At 42.6% G+C, this 17,574-nt stretch overlaps 1 protein-coding gene across 6 annotated transcripts in view; it reads left to right on the top strand.

Moving 5' to 3' along the window:
• Nucleotides 1-17,574, top strand: part of SBF2 (SET binding factor 2) — a 651,649-nt gene that overhangs the window by 115,859 nt on the left and 518,216 nt on the right. The gene's annotated exons all lie outside the window — the stretch shown is intronic.

Here is a 17,574-nt window from a genome sequence, read left to right on the forward strand (position 1 = left end):
CTAGGAAGCATGTCAGCACTCGTCCAGCCGGAAACTCTGAAAAGAAGAGTCTCTCTGGCAAAATCCTTACCATGGGTGCTGACAGCCAGGCTAAGTAAGGGAGATAAACCTGGCGCTGTGCTGAGACGAGCTTCCACAGACACCAACCCAAAACTGCACTAACACACACCTTCCTTGGCACCATCCATTTTGGCAAGGACCTCAGCACCAGTACTAACCGCAATGTCATTGCCACTGGTTCTGACTCAACGTGTTGCACTGGTCGTTAGAACCAGTCCCACATTGATCATGATGCCGAAGAGAGTAGAGTGCATCACTGCCCCAGTCCTACCAAAACTGGCACCATACCAGTGTCTAGATCAGGGGGACATAACAATATTTTCAGCACTACATCCCCCTCTCTTTGCCATATATCAGTCACCAGGCCAAATGTCTGATGGTCTCCAGATGTCACCAGCAATCTCAGTGCATAGCAACCCTTGATGCAGAGACCATGGTAGCAGATTCTCCTCTCAATGTTCTTTGCCCACGCATAGATGTCTGCGTTGGCAGCCATATCACAAGAAGCCTGGAATGGTCAACTGTGGCCTTACTCACCACTTCTTTATCTTATGCAGTTCCCTCCATGGGATCCCTGGCAAATTATAGGGACATTGTACAGCCCCTTCAGCCCCAGCTAGGAGAGCTTTATCATCCCTGCCTCCACCTCTGAGTCTTCCTACCACAGAGATTCAGGAAGAGGACTTGCAGGTCCAAGACGACAACTTTGAGACTCAACCACCTGACATCTCCTTGCTTGACAATTCCTCTCTGTCCCTGGATGAATCCGTGATTCCTACGGCTCCATCACCTTTGGATGACCTGAATCAGTTTCAGGCACTCTTCGAGAGAGTGGCTGCAAATCAGGAGATTCCTCTTCAGGCAGTCCAAAAGAAACAACACAAACTACTCCATATCTTTCAGACTACGATAGATTCCAAAATGGCACTACCAATAGTTGATCTGACAATGCGTCTGATTCAATTTGGCAAACACCTGCCTCTGTAGCCCCAACAAGTAAGTGTACAGACAGCAAATACTTCATCCCAGCCAAAGACATAGACTTCTTCTCTCATCCTCAGCTAAACTCCCTAGTGATTGATGTTGACCATCACCCGAATAAACAGCCTCAGTACAAGTCAACACCACATGACAAAGCCCCAACCTTTTATACACTCTCTAGAGTGTAAACTGGGAATGTAAAGTTTAACCAGAAATCCAGTAAGCTTTAGGCCTACTGGAGTGCTTACTGGATGGGCAACCATGCCAGACTGGAGAAGCCCTGATTGAGTCTTGCTGGTTGTGTGGGGATGGCAGGCCGGGTCATGCCTGTGTTGTGCTGGCAGGACCTCAGCCACCTGGGATCAGCGGGCAGGGCCTCCGCTGCTTTGACTTGGTCTGGGTGGGCTAGAGCAGCTCAAGTGAACATGGAGGGACCCAGCCCTGGCTACTGTTTGGCAGCCCACCAAAAGTTAACTGGTTAAACAGTATAGTATTAGTCATTTAACTGCTTAACTATTTTATTGGCTATTTACATCCCTATTGTAAAGCCAAAATTATATGTCTTGTTCTGTACAGAGATCTATATAGCTTCAAAGCACAATTTCTTCTTTGACACCTTAGGTGTCAGAGATTTTTGGTAGCCGTGCTCTCCAGTTTGCTGTGCATGCAAAGCAGACATACGTGATGCCTCTACCACACATGCACACCAACTGTCCCTTCTCTGCTGCTGGCGTTGTTGGTCAGAACCTCTCTGCTCTCCATCTTAGTCTTTTCGTTGTTAGCTTAGGATAGTTAGTTATTTGTTTACTCCCCAGTTAAATTGTTCAAGTTTATTGTTAGTGATAGTTGTAGTTTAATTTTTTTTTTAAATTCTGTGATTACTTAGGGTTAGGTCTTTCTAGCAACTCTACAGATATTTTACCTGGGATGCCGGGTTCCCCAGGTTTTAAACGGTGCCTGTCATGTAGGCTTTCAATTCCTATCTCTGACGGGCACTCCCAGTGTGTTCAATGCTTAGGCCAGACACGCACCACAACGCACTGTGAGCATTGCAAACAGTTAACAGCACTCATGCAGAAGGCCAGGGAGCAATAATTGAAGTTAATCCCCCTGGAAAGTACCATAAGACCAGCCTTGGACCCGGAGCACTACACTGCGGTGGCAGCCCTCACCAGCGGCCATGTCAGAGAAGGTGGCCCCGTCTGCCACGTCTTCTCAAGACTCTTCCTCAGACCCTTGTAGGAAGAGATCTGACACGATGGGAAGAGGTGTCTCCCCATCAAAAAAGTGGGGGACAGTACCAAAAATACCCCTTGCACTAACCAATTCAAGGGTTCAGGACAGGGAGGTACCGGGACCATTGTCGGAACTTGGCTCCCGAGGGTCTAAGGACCTGGCAAAGCCATCAGACAGGGCACCAAGTAAGCCCAAATCAAAATCGGCACTGGCTGCACTGACATCTACTGACTTGGCACCCAAGAAGGCCAAGTCAAAGATGCACCATGGACAGGCACCGTCAGCACCGAAGCACACCAGGGTACCCGCTGCACCTTTGATACTGATGCCTCTCTCCGGTACCGATAGTACAAAGGCATGCTTCACTCTTGGCGCCACCAGCACTGCAGATTGCCACAGTACCACCGTCCTCCTTACCATGGGTGTTGCCTGCATCATTTGCCCCTCTGCTAATGACAGTGGAAAAGGGCTAGGGTCACGTTGGTACTGACCACGCTGCTGTTTGGCACTGACGGTACACCTCCATCCAGCATATTCATGTTATCCACTCCAACCTTATTGGCACTGCCTTAGTCCAGTGATGAGGATGACGAACCAGACAGTGGAAGCCATACTCCGAGGCATTCTTCACCTAAACAGCTACAGTGCCAACAGATGCAGCCACCAGCACCTCAGTTGGCAGATGCTTCAGTGGCTCCCACTACCTCCACTCATGCCACCAAATTGGCCATATTGGGTCCCTTGGGCTGCTTATAGGAGCCAACAACCGCAGATCATGTAGCCTCAATAAGCCACAGCTCTGCCTCCAAGCACGGGCTCCTTGCTATCAGTGGACACCTCCCGTTATCAAAAGGACAAGGACCCCCCCCCCCCGATGATGAGTCCACAGTTCTTCTCATCCACCAATGCATATTTCCTTTTCTTCTCTTGATGATACCCTCAAGATGACTTCAGATCCTTTCAGGAACTGTATAGCAGGGTAGTGACACCCTAGAAGTTTCATTAGTTAGCCTCCCTGAGGCTCGACACAAGCTAACTAATTTCTTACATGCCTCTCCTGCAGCTAAGCTGGCCCTCCCTATGGACCCAGCTCTCATGGATACAGCCAAAGTCCTCTGGCAGACCCCAGCTACCATACCACCTGTCTGCAAGAGGTTACACTGAAAATATTATGTTGCCATGAGGACCACGCCATATGACAAAGAACTGAAACGCCTTGACCTAATGGGAAGGAAGGTGTACTCCACTTCTCTGCATCTACGCATCTCTAATTATACAGCGATGCTCGCCAACTACACGCACCACATTTTTAAAAATATGGCACAATTTATCGAGGCGTTACCTGATGACTAAAGAGTCGTTCAGAGCCATCATTAATGAGGCTACGTTGACAGCACACATGGCCCTTCAAGCTGCATTAGATTCCTCTGAAACCACCTCCAGGTCACTAGCAACTGCTGTAGTGATGAGGAGATCGTCTTGCTTACATCTCCAGTTTCCCATGTGAGGTCCAGGCTATAGTCGAAGACCTTCCCTTTCAGGGGTCAGAACTCTTTGCTGACATGACAGATGCCTCCTTTCATTCTCTCTAGGACTCCCGTACTACCTTGAAAATGCTGGGCATCCATGTTCCTGCAGTAAAGCATAAGCAGGGCAGAAATTTCACACAAAAGTATAGACCAACACCATTCTTCAAGCCTCGGAGACAGTTCGACAAAAGAATGAGGTGAAAGATGAGGAGGAGACAAACCTCAGACCAACCCTCCACTTACCAAGCAACTACCTTGAGGCAAACCTTTTGAGCCTTATGTCGAGAGTCCAGTAACACCACCTTGTTCAAGGCAACTGCAACTTTTCTGCCTATTCTGGCAATATCTAGTATCTTTCAACCATCACAACTGACAGATGGGTCCTGGACATTATCAAGAATGAGTATCGTATCCCTTTCTCCTCTACCCCTCCTTCCACCCCACTCACCTTTCCCATCCCTCTTCAGGGACCCATCTCATGGGACTATAGTCCTACAAGAGGTCGAACACCTACTTCATCTCAGGGCAGTGGAACAGGTACCACGACGATACGAGGGAAAGGGATTCTACTCCCACTATTTCCTGACCAAAAAAAAAGTATGGGAGATGGAGAACTACAGGCAACCCCTGACTTCTGACCTCCTGACCTATGACCCCCGCATTTATAGCCCCCCTGGTCTGGGAACTGTGGGGCTGCCTACCGCCTGACCTAGCTGGCTGGCTCAAGGTGCTGTTTGCGCCGAGGAGCTGCCAACTGCTGGGCCCAACCCCCGGCTAGCTGGTGCAGCTCCCAGCTAGCTCAGGGCGCTGTTCACGCTGCACTAAAAGGCTGCCTACTGCCCAGCAGAGCTCCCTGCCTCCAGGAGACTACACCTCCCAGGAGGCAAAGTGGGCCAGGAACGGTACCCCTGTTCATAACATTGCCCCTATGGGCAATAAGGGTTCGAGTTATGATGGCTCGACTTATGACGATTCTCCAGGGACCAATTAAGTAGTAAGTGTGGGGGTTGCCTGTTTTCGCGACCTCAGGAGACTAAACAAACACATATGAGTACAATGATTCAAAATGGTCACTCTATTCACAATAATCCTTGGCCTGAACAAAGACAATTGGTTATTGACTCTTGACCTTCAGGACGCTTATTTTGACGTTCCATCCATCTGGCACATTGCAAATACTTCAGGTTTACGGTCGCCAGAAAGCATTACCAGAACACGGTCCTCCCCTTTGGTCTTTCTGCAGCCCCAAGGACATTCTCAAAGGTACCAGCAGTCATTGATGCTCAACTACGCAGACTAGGAGTCTCTATATTCCCATATTGGGACGATTGTCTCATAAGAGCAACTAAGAAGCTTGGATACACAGAAGGCAGTGTCCCTCACCAGATCCCTTTTTCACACTCTGGGATTACAGATAAACCATGCCAAATGCAAACTCCAACCATCACAAACGATGGAATTCATTGGACCCCACTTCGACTGTATGAGGGCCATAGCCTCCTTACCCCTCAACAGATTCCATGCTATCAGGGTCCTCATAATGATAATACAGAACACTCGAAACACGATGGTGAGAACTTGTTTACAACTATTACATTATATGGCTTCAGCCACCTCAGTGGTGCTGCATGCTAGGTTGCACGTGCGATCAATGCGACATTGGCTCGGGACAGTATATAACCCACGATGCAACTCAATCACCAAAGAGGTGTCCATCCCAACCAGGGTCAATTGTTCCCTCCACTGGTGGACTGACCAAAGAAATGTATGCACTGGTGTCCCTTTTTGCAAACGTACCCTGTCCGTGACAATTATAACAGATGCATCCCTCCTTGGGTGGGGAGCTCATTAAAGCCACCTCACTACCCAAGGCCAATGGTTGATCCAGGAATCCAGCCTACACATAAATGTTCCGGAGCTCAGGGCAGTATTCTACGCATGGCAACACTTCCTACATCAAATACAGATTTTCACGGTTCAGATTTTCACAGACAATCAAGCAACGACTTTTTACGTCAACAGACAAGGGGGTGCCAGATTTTTCCTGTTGTGCAGAAAAACTGTCCACCTTTGGACATGGTGCATAGCGCGCGACATATATTTATTGGCCTCAGACCTCCCAGGAAAAGACAATCTTGCAGCCAACAGCCTCAGCAGGAACTTCAAATCCGACCATGAATGGGAAATGGATCCATTGATCATACATCGCCTCTTCACGTGCTGGGAGTTTTCTGACGTGGGCCTGTTTGCAACCAATGCCAACAAGAAGTGTCCATGTTATTGTTCACGTGCAGGCATTGGCAGGCACTCCCTGGGGGACACGTTTGCAGTACGATGGAACTCAACGCTCTCATATGCTTATCCACCCATCCCACTCATACACCGAGTGGTCAACAAAATAATACTGGAATAACTCATGGTGATCCTTATTGCCCCAGACTGGCCAAGACAGACTTGGTACACTTACCTTACTCAAATGTCCACGGAACAACCATGATGTCTTCCACTTCTTCCTCATCTCCTAACCCAGGAGAAGGGGACCCTACACGATCCCAACCTCAAGTCACTCCATTTTCACGCTTGGTTCCTCAGTGGCTCACCTTGCTAGAGACAACATGCTCAGAACAAGTACAACAAATCTTACTCAAGAATCGCAGAACATCAACCAGAAAATCCTACCTTTATAAGTGACACAGGTTCGCCACATGGACGGAACACAGAAACTTGGAACCAACCACAGTTCCTCTCAGCATCATTCTGCAATATATACTAGAGCTGAAAGACTCAGGGCTATCATTTATCTCACTGCCGTAACTGCTCTTCACCAACCTATTGACAATAAATCAGTTTTTGCTTACCCTACGACCAAATGATTTCTGAGAGACATACAAAATACTTACCCACCTCATAGGCCCCCCACTGTGGTCTGGGACCTGAACCTGGTATTGCAGGCTCTCACTGAGAAACCATTTGAACCTCTGGCAGCGTGTTCCATCTCTCCATGAAAGTCACCATGCTCATAGCACTGACAGCCAGGAGAGTCAGTGAAATCGGCGCTTTCATGTCAGACCCTCCGTTCACCATTAGTTCTCCATCTCCACCAGAAGTTCCTCCCAAAAGTTTCCTCACACTTCCACTGTAACGAGTCTATAAACTTACCTGTGTTTTTCCCAAAACTTCATGCCAGTGCCAGGGAGGCTGTATTACACCCGCTTGACGCAAGACATGCGATTTCCTTCTACTTAGACAGAACAAAACAATTTTGTAAAAGAAGCAGACTATTCGTCTCCACCACGGAGAGATTGCTCTGCATGCTGATCTCCACTCAGAGGATATCTTGGTGGATAGTGGAATGCATTACTCTAGCTTACACCCTTTTCCAAATCAACTCAACTAGGGCTATCTCAACTACCATGGCCTACATGCATGGCATCCCCCTCGTGGACATTTGTAGGGCGGCTATGTGATCCTCTGCCCACGTATTCATAAGGCATTACACCCTGGACAGTCACTCCTCTAGGGGTACTCGTTTTGGTCATACTGTACTCTGTACAGTACAAAATGCCACCTAACTGAAGCACCCACCTTCTTCATGGGTACTGCTCATAGTCACCTAAGGTTTCTCAACCTTGTCCAGTAACTGAGATTCTTCGAGATGGTTGTCCCTGTGGGCGCTCCATGACCTTCCCTTCCTCCCCTCTACTTCAGTCTGATAGATTCTCCTTCCAGGGCAGAGGAGGAACTGAAGGGATGGTTGCTGCGCATGCGTGGTAGAGGCACCACATGTGCCATCTGCTTTGTGTGCACAGCACGGTTATAAAAAATCTCTAATTAGGCACACAATGATGCCCAAGACACCTAAGGTGAAGCACTCACAGGGACAACCATCTTGAAGAACTTGTTACTGCACAAGGTGAGTAACCCTCTCTTCCTTTTGTTTTTAGCCATAGTATTTGAGGATATACCATTGTTAGGGCATATTTTGAAAATCCAGATGTCTCAGAGCAGGATTACTAAAAAGAAACATTTTGCATTTTTTGAAAGAAAGGCTTAGGGTTAATACTAAATAAACATCTTAAGCTGTGCACCTTGTTAATGATCCCTTTTTCATTACTCCTCCTTCTCCTCCTTCTCCTCCTTCTCCTCCTTCTCCTTCTCCACCTCCACCTCCACCTCCAATTCCAATTAGGGATGTAAAATCCTGTTTAATTAGTTAACCAGATAACGTAACATTTAAACCATTAACTGAATAAAGTGCTGGTCTGGAGGCCCCCCCCCCCCATCTGTCATGGCTGGGCTGGAGGCCTGGCATGGCCTAAGGTTCCCCACCCTGATATAGCACAAGCACATGAAATTCACTACCTCTCACAATGTGGAACGAGATATGCGCAGGTCTTGGCCCCTCATTTCCCCTCTCCTATTTTGTATTGCACAAACTGGATTATAGTATAAACAGGAATAAGTGTATTAACTACAAAAGGTACATTTTAAGCAATTACAAGTAATGGCAAACAGATCAAAGCATATTGCCTTATTAAATAAACAAAACCTGCAAACCATCCTTAACACACTAGATAGATAGGTATCTGAGGGGTAGCCTTGTTAGTCCATAAGGTGCCACAGGACTCCTCATCGCTTTTGTAGGTAGACAGGATATACATTAGCAAATTCTCACCTTGGGTGATAAATAGGCTGGCAGATTCTTAAGGCACAGATTGCCTTGGCATTCCTCTGTTTTTATGTGCAGGGTAAAAATCCTTCCTGCCTGAGATCATCACTTTCTCAGTTTAGTCATTGCCCCTAATGTGTTTTCAGATCTGTTGTTGCAAGGAGTGAGGTCCCCCTCATGAAAGTCATTGTCTCCCTTTCATATCTTCTTTCCACTTGCTGGAAAGCTTTTTTACTGTGATCTGGGTCAGTTTCCACTGTCTAATACTATTGTTGAGTGGTTTCTGTTGTGCAGAATTCCCTGGGTTAGTCCTTGTGCTCTTGTATGCATTTCCTCAATAAGGCCGTGTCCAGACTCAGGGGTTTTTTCCGGAAAAGTAGCCTTTTCCCGAAAAAACTTCCCCTGCGTCCAGACTCAAGCCGCGTTCTTTCGAAATTATTTCGAAAGAACGTGGCTTTTCTTTCGATGGCGGTAAACCTCATTTCACGAGGAAGAACGCCTTCTTTCGAAAGTTCCTCTTTCGAAGGAAGGCGTTCTTCAATGTGAAGAGGCCGTCTTCGAAAGAGAGCATCCAGACTCGCTGGGTGCTCTCTTTCGAAAAAGCGGATTTCTCTTTCGAAAGATCCGCCTGCAGTCTAGACGCGATCTTTCGAAAGAGGCTCTTTCGAAAGATGCTTTCGAAAGAGCCTCTTTCGAAAGAAGCCTGCAGTCTAGACATAGCCAGAGCTATTAACATTGTTCAGCTTTTTTACTGTTACATCTGAAAGGCAGCTTGTGGGTCTTTTCAGCCTCGCAGTATGTTTTAGTGGCACATACATTGCCAAATTTCATCACTTCACATACAAAAATAACATCAGGACTTTTAGATTAATGCCTTACACAACATATTCTAATTAGATGTCAGCAGTGAATATAGGGGTCTCAGAGTATCATACCACATAAAAGGGAGGGAGAAAGCTGTGTTTGTTGCACCTCTTCATATTTGATCTAGCTATATAGGTGCTCCTGCTTTTATTTATGTGCTGGAGTAAGGGAAGCTTCCCACCTCCCTACCATCCTGTCCTCTAAATTGCTCCTTTATCTTTTTTTAATTTGATCGTGAAACCAGGATTTGGCCTTAAGTCAACACAGGTTATATTGTGGCTAGTCTTTTGATGTATTGGTATTAACAATAAATAGCATCAAATTTAGTGTATGTATTATAATTTAACATACTAGTGTTCGTAAACTATGTGCTGATATTGTTAATTGTTTAAATGAAAGTTTAGTTGATATTTAAAGAGCTCTACTTACAAACATTCTATTTACAAAGAAGCATTTCTATGTAATATTTTTCTTAACGAGTGTACTGGGTTCTGTTGTTTTTACCTGGGTAAAACCAAGATATGTTTCTGTCTTTAAATATCTGTTGCTCAGCAAAGGACAACCCAGTTGACAGTATTTAGAAATAAATAAAATGGAAAAATAAACTAGGCTTTGTATAGTCACTCTTCTTCAAACTCATTATGGCTGTTTTTGTCAGTTTTTTTAATCTAATAGGCCAGTAAAAGACGTACAAACAGCCACAGAAATTAATCAGAATTAATTTTAGAGACAGCTGAACGGAGTACAAGAATAAAACTGCAAAGGGATTTTGTGGCCGCCTTTAATGTAACATTGTAATAAACCCAGAGATGCATAAATGCAATACAGTGTAACTTTTTCCTTTTGATCAACCCATTGTTTTTATTTATATTATATTCTTTCCTGTTGTTACCTACTCATTGAAAGAGAAAATAAATACATTTTTTTTTGAAAAAACACGATTGTGGGAGATAACCAAGACTGTATTTTTAAAATGTTATGGTGTAGGACAGTTTTGCAGACACACAGTATTTACAAGAATACATTGGTTTTATTTTTTTTTTTCATTTTTTTTCCTCCCGTGACTGTTCTGCAAATGGTTGCTTTGAGTAACTTTTAATAATCCCAAATCACTGTAATGCTGTATAGTTTTCTGATCCTTATTGTATGATGCACTGAAATACTAGCCTAGATATTTAAGTTAAAACAGTTTTTCATAGTGTACTATAATGTTAGGGTACTAAAGAAAATTGTGTGTTTTAGCTTTTAAATATTTGGTTAAGTGGTACTAGTGTGTTTTGCTCTTCCAAAATCATTAATTGCTTGGAAATTGGAAACATTGTTGTCTCTACCCAACAGTAGTGACCATCTGTAAGCTAAATTAAAAAGAATACTTAATCAGCCAGTTTTCTTCTTAGAAAGATGCATTTGTATATATGCTTATCAGTGTCTCTCCTGTCTTTTTATCTTGAACACTGCACATTGATGGATGATTGCTTTGATCAAAAAATCACAGGTCTTGGTATTCTATAGAGGCACTAAATTCAGAAAAGCAATTGAAAGAGGAAGGTTTCAAGGTAGCTGCCAGATTACTGGTTGATAACTACAAGTGCAGCGTCAGAAGAAATTTGATTTAATAAAAAATGGCAACCACAAAATAATCATCCTGCTCAATACAAATTTGGGATAATTGTGATAGTTGATTGAAAATGTAGAATATACAGCCTTTCTTCAGTCAAGTGTCTTGAGGTTAATGATGATTAAGGAAGAATTTTGAATTTCTACAGTGCTCTTTAGGTGTGTGGTTGATGTTTCTTCTTAGTGTATCCATGCACTAATTTAGAATGATTACACTGGAGGAGGTGGTATCTTTTCTATTTATTTTTGTTGTCTGAACAAATGACAAGGATTCTTTGTCATATATTCCTTTGCATTGGATATATCTTAATTATTCCTAAACAAATCCTGTCTTAAATCTTTCTCTTGCCTTACAATGAGGAGAGGGAGGGAATAGACAATCTTTCTAGCTCAAATTATTGTGTTACTCAGCCAAACAGAAGAACTATATCAGATTTTGATACAGGAAATGGAGATTATAACGCTTGGTTGTCACACCATAAGTGTCCTTATTTTTAGGTAAATATTCAGATAAAGCAATGTAGCTCTCTGATTTCTAATTATATTTGGAATTTTATTTAAACCATTACTGTCAATAAGCATATTTAAAGACGCACTGGAATTCTCTACTTAATAACTGTACACAGTTGGAAATTAATATGCACAGTAATAATTGAGGTATCTTCACATGTTCCTGCTACAGATGTTATTTTTCTGGAGAAAAGCCTATGTAGTGCTTGAACAGAATGTTCTTTTTTTCCCAACTGATCCATTAATTCTAACATTTTAAAGTTTGAACTTCCAAAATAAATTTTATTCAGAGGTTGAAGTAAGGACAACAGTTCAAACAGTTTTAAAGATCAGCTGAATTCTGACTGCCGTCCAAGCTAGGTAAATTGAAAATATGAAACTCATTAGGAGTCAAGAGTTTGAGCTGTTACAAACGTGATTTCTTTGGTAAATCATCTAGAAACTCAGGTTTGGGAACAATATTGTTTTTTCAGTTCTTGGGCTAATGTAACTTGTCAGCAGCAAAGAGGCGACACTGAGAATTCTTTGAAGGGAAGGATAAGATTTCAATGTTTTTAACATCTTTTGGTAACTATCTTGAAGGGAGCATTTATCTTGGAAGAAATTGTCAGTAACCATACAGCAGAAAATGCTATCACAATCCCAGATTCTGAGAGAATGTGAGGAAAAGATAAGGACAGGACTACAGATGGGAAAAGTGCTTAGAAGTAAGGGATAAATGATAACCTAGTTTTATAAACTTGATATAACTCTATTTTATATCTTTAGCAGATAGTATGAATTAGACCAGGGGTGGGCAGGATACCTCTCGCAGGCTGTATCCAGCTCACCAAACCATGGATTAGGCCCACAGACACCCTGCTGGGACCCTTAGGCACACAGCAGCTGCTGATCTAAATGCAGGGCTGCTCCATGTGGCTCTTTGCTCTAGAGGTAGGGGGAAGCTTCTTGTGATCTGCCTGTCCCCCAGCCCAATCTTCGGCTCCTATAGGCTGGAAGCAACTGGCCAATAGGAATTGATCCCAGCTAACCTCTCAGCTCTTATTAGCTGGAAATAACCAACCAATAGGAGCTGGGAGATTGACCTGGGGTAGGCGGGCCAAAGCAAAATTATTCACTGCAGTATATATTTTGGGGCCACATTATCGAATATAAAACACTGAATTTTGAAGCCTAACTCAGATCTTCAATTTCCTTTTTGTACAGAAATAATTAAATCTAGAAATCTTCTGCAGGAAATCCACTTCAGATTGCTCTTTTATGTGCCTTTTTTTGGGCACAGTTTAATGAGTTTCAATTTTCAGTATATGAAAGACTATATATATAAACCCAACTTTGGAATGGTCTCTAACTTTCTATAATTGTAAATTGTCCATGTATGTTACAATGCTATAATATAGCCAAGAAAAAATTAATTTTAGTTTATGTGCAAAATAAAGTACAAAGATAAGGAAACATAACGGACAGGAGGGGACGTGTGGATATAATTCTTTCCCCGACCAACAGTCAAATTCAGAGGTGGGCAATAATTCTTGGTGGGGGGCCACTCCAAAATTTTATGTGGAAGAGGTGCAGGGTCCTGGATGGAGGTTGTGTGCAGAAGGTGCATGGGGTAAGAAACTGGGGTGCAAGAGATGGTGTGAGGTCTGAGAGGGAGTTTGGGTGAAGGAGGGGGTTGTGACCTGTGGCAAAGATTGGGATGTAGGGTCAGGGAGGGGGCATGGATGCAGGATAGGATTCTGGCCTGGGGGAGAGGTGTAAGAGGCGGTACAAGGTCTGTGAGGGAGTTGTGACCAGGGACAGTGGGGTGCATAGAGCTTGGGTGGTGACCTGGGGAAGGGAATTGGGGTGCAGGAGGGGCTGGGGTGCCAGAGGTAGGCTCTGTCTGGGAGGTGCTTACCTAAGTGTCCCTGCCTGCAACAGCCTCAAATCACTTTAAACTGTAGGCTGTTCCAGGAGCTAAGAGCCATGTTGAGTGAAGGGAAAGAAATTATTCCAGGATCATTTGGAGAGCCACTCACTTAGGAAAGTTGCTGACACTAATTTAGCTCGCATTTTCAGAATTTTTTGCAGTCATAATTTTGTTAATTGGTACAAATCTGTTTGTTTAAAAGTGTATCTTTAATTAGCTTTAGTTCATTATCTACCCCTTAGTCCACCAGTATTGAAGCTGTGTCATCATTTGGAGTAGGGATGTTAGAAAGTGGTTATTTTAATAATTGTGTAACTGCACAATTTCTTAGTGGTTACATGGTTACTCAATGCCCCCAGGAGCAGGGCCAGGTGAGTTCCCTGCAACCTTTATCAGAGGCAGCAGTACAGGGTAGTAGGCAGCACCCCCGGATTCTCTTCATTGAAAACTTGGCCTGGCAGGCTAGGACCGAGCCTGCCTGCTGGCCTGAGTTTTAAATGTGGGGATAGGGGAGTGTTGGGCTCTGGTTCACCAGGAGCGCTAATCACTTATCAGTTAAATGGTTGGCCGACCACCGTTAACATCCCTAATCTGGAGTATGTCCCTTGTTTAAAGATTTTACTAGTTTGTGCTAAAAGAGTTTGGATATTATTACTACAGTGTAATTATGACATTGAATTACATATAAATATGATCGGAAAGCTTATTAAATTTTTTCTTACTCTTATGTATACTTTGGTATTGTTTAATGCACATTTTAGTACATTTATATAGCATATTCTCTCTCTCTCTCTGTATATGTATATATATATATATAGTCAAACTCAAACAGGACTTGCACTATGTGGAAATCCAAGAGTGAAGTCAAAAGAGTTTGAGTTAAGAACAGAATTTGTCTCCATCTGTACTATAAATTGTTTTCTGGACCAGGAAAAGCATGAAAGAATGTGTGAAATCTCTTAATAGAGGTTTGTATTGTTCAATCCTTAGACTCTTAGACGAAGGAACAATACAGACCTCTACTAAGATGTAGTAGAATCATAGAATACTAGGACTGGAAGGGACCTCAAGAGGTCGAGTCCAGTCCCCTGCCCTCATGGCAAGACCAAATACTTTCTAGACCATCCCTGATAGACATTTATCTAACCTACTCTTAAATATCTCCAGAGATGGGGATTCCACATCCTCCCTGGGCAATTTATTCCAGTGTTTGACTACCCTGACAGTTAGGAACTTCTTCCTAATGTCCAACCTAATCCTCTCTTGCTGCAGTTTAAGCCCATTGCTTCTTGTTCTATCCTCAGAAACCAAGATGAACAAATTTTCTCCCTCCTCCTTATGACACCCTTTTAGATATCTGAAAACTGCTCTCATGTCCCCCCTCAATCTTCTCTTTTCTAAACTAAACAAACCCAATTCTTTCAGCCTTCCTTCATAGGTCATGTTCTCTAGACCTTTAATCATTCTCGTTGCTCTTCTCTAGACCCTCTCCAATTTCTCCACATCTTTCTTGAAATGCGGTGCCCAGAACTGGACACAATACTCCAACTGAGGCCTAACCAATGCAGAGTAGAGAGGAAGAATGACTTCTCGTGTCTTGCTCACAATACACCTGCTAATGCATCCCAGAATCATATTTGCTTTTTTTGCAACAGCATCACACTGCTGACTCATATTCAGCTTATGGTCCACTATAACCCCTAGATCCCTTTCTGCCATACTCCTTCCTAGACAGTCGCTTCCCATTCTGTATGTGTGAAACTGATTGTTCCTTCCTAAGTGGAGCATTTTGCATTTGTCTTTATTAAACTTCATCCTGTTTACCTCAGACCATTTCTCCAATTTGTCCAGGTCATTTTGAATTATGACCCTGTCCTCCAGATTAGTCTCAACCTCTCCCAGTTTGGTATCATCTGCAAACTTAATAAGCGTAGTTTCTATGCCAATATCTAAATCATTGATGAAGGTATTGAACACAGCTGGTCCCAAAACAGACCCCTGTGGAATCCCACTTGTTATACCTTTCCAGCAGGATTGTGAACCATTAATAACTGCTCTCCGAGTACGGTTATCCAGCCAGTTATGCGCCCACCTTATAGTAGTCCCATCTAAGTTGTAGATGCATTGGACCAAATTCTACTCCAGTTATGCATTTGAAATCTCTCATGGTTCTTATAAGAAAAAGGGGAAAATTTTCCTTTTATACGTCTGTTAAGTGGTGCATGCAATTTAACCATAGACACTGTAGTTGAATGCAAAAAGTATATTATATGAACTCCCTGAAAATGATTGGAAAAATTCTTGAAAACCTCCCTCCGTCCCTTGATGAATAATATGTTCTGTGTACTTACTGAAAATATTATTCACTACTCCTACCATGATGGTTTCTCCATTTGGCAAGCTATTTGTTTTGACCTAACTAAAACATGGTACGGAATTAAAGTCACCAATGTTGTATATCTGAGTTGCCATTTTAATTATTTCAAAGATCAGTAAAATAATAAAAAATTGAAGCAGTCATCTCTGGTTTGCATGAACCTCACTTGGACTGCTCATACAGTAAAGTTGTAAATGCTTTTTATTTAACACCTCAGCATCAGCAGATCATCAGTGCACTGCCTAGCAAAATTCCAAGGTGGTTTGCTTTTGGCTCTGACAAATGCATGTTTTGTTTGTATTCTGTGTTAGGAAACTTTAAAGCTTTAAAATAAAATATAATGGAAAAGGACTGTGAACTAATATTAAAACACCAAAACTCGGTAAGGACTCAGTTCAGCAAAGTTCTTAAGTATGTGCTTAAGCTTTATAGACATGCAGCTGCTTTTTTGAATTGTGATGTATTTAAGCGCATACTTAAGTGTTTTGCTGAATCAGGGCCTCCAGTTTTGAAAAGGAGCATGTAGTGTGCACTCACATACACCCAAGTCAGAGACCTTTATGCCATTGCAAAGGAATATATTGTTTTGTACACTTTAAAATGAAATTTCGTTTAGGGTTGCCAGGTGTCCGGTTTTGACCCGGACAGTCCAGTATTTGAGCTTTCTGTTTGGGAAACAAATTGAGAAAATAGAAATGAGAAAATATAAATGTCCGGTATTTTTTAAATAAGATGTAATGTAGATTGTGATGTAATGTCAAGTGTGTCTGGTATTTTTGTTGAAACCATCTGGCAACCCTAAATTGCATTTTAATATTTCTATTGCAGAAGAAAAATCTATAGAGTAGATAACGTTAGAAAATCTGAGTTTTCTTTAATTTAGTTTTTTTTATTTCTGGGTGATGAAGAGGTGTGACTAGGCTTTTCTGTATAATTTATATTATTCAGTTTCTTTCCTTTAAAAATTATTTGAACATATGCTATCGGTCAGTGTAAAACCCAAAAATCTTATTTACATTTATTTTGGGTATCTTTGATCAAATGCTGCTGTTACGTTCTTGTAAATCTGTTATCTTCAGAGGAATTAAAATTGAACCCTCTAAATCGGTGGAACTTGCATCTGTTAAATAAATCAATGATCATCGAAATGTTTCATATTAGGAAAGTTATTGGACAATCAACTGCCTGTTCTTGCTTGTAGAACATTTTTTAAAAAGGAGACCGTGTAGGTAGGCCAAGTTAGCTTTACTCATCTCTGCGTAGCTTTTTCACTTATAAGCAAATTTTAATTCTACTGCTTACCCTTCGAAATGGTGTCACTCCTTAAGGATAAAAGGGGGAGGATTTGATGCCTAATGTTATACTGTGTACTCATTTTTGTCTTTGGGCTGAATCAGCTGCATTGCATGGCATTTGCGTGACTAATATTTGAGAAGTGAATGAAAATTCATATAATAAGACTGTCGCACATTGCAATAGATACTTGTGCTAAATTTAAATTAGGTCAGGTGTACATGTGCGCTGTACAGAAAAAAGTGTGGGTGTAACTATACTATAGTCATGGACTCGTAATTTTAATTTAGAGCAAGTGTGTGCAAGTACAAAAATGTGCATGTTTCTAGACAAGTTCAATAATTTAGGTGATATCATTGTTTAATAAATGCCTTAAAAGGCAAAGCAGAAATATATTACAACGCTAGGAAGAATCCTGATGTGATATCCTCCCTTTCACTTGCTGCTGGGTCACAACAGCCTTTTCCCTGCCCTGTCCAGCCCCTCTCTATGGACAACTACCCCTCACTTCCAAACCCACAGGGGG

This window comes from Pelodiscus sinensis, chromosome 4 (assembly GCF_049634645.1).
Source record: "Pelodiscus sinensis isolate JC-2024 chromosome 4, ASM4963464v1, whole genome shotgun sequence".
In the NCBI taxonomy this organism is placed as follows: Eukaryota; Metazoa; Chordata; order Testudines; family Trionychidae; genus Pelodiscus; species Pelodiscus sinensis.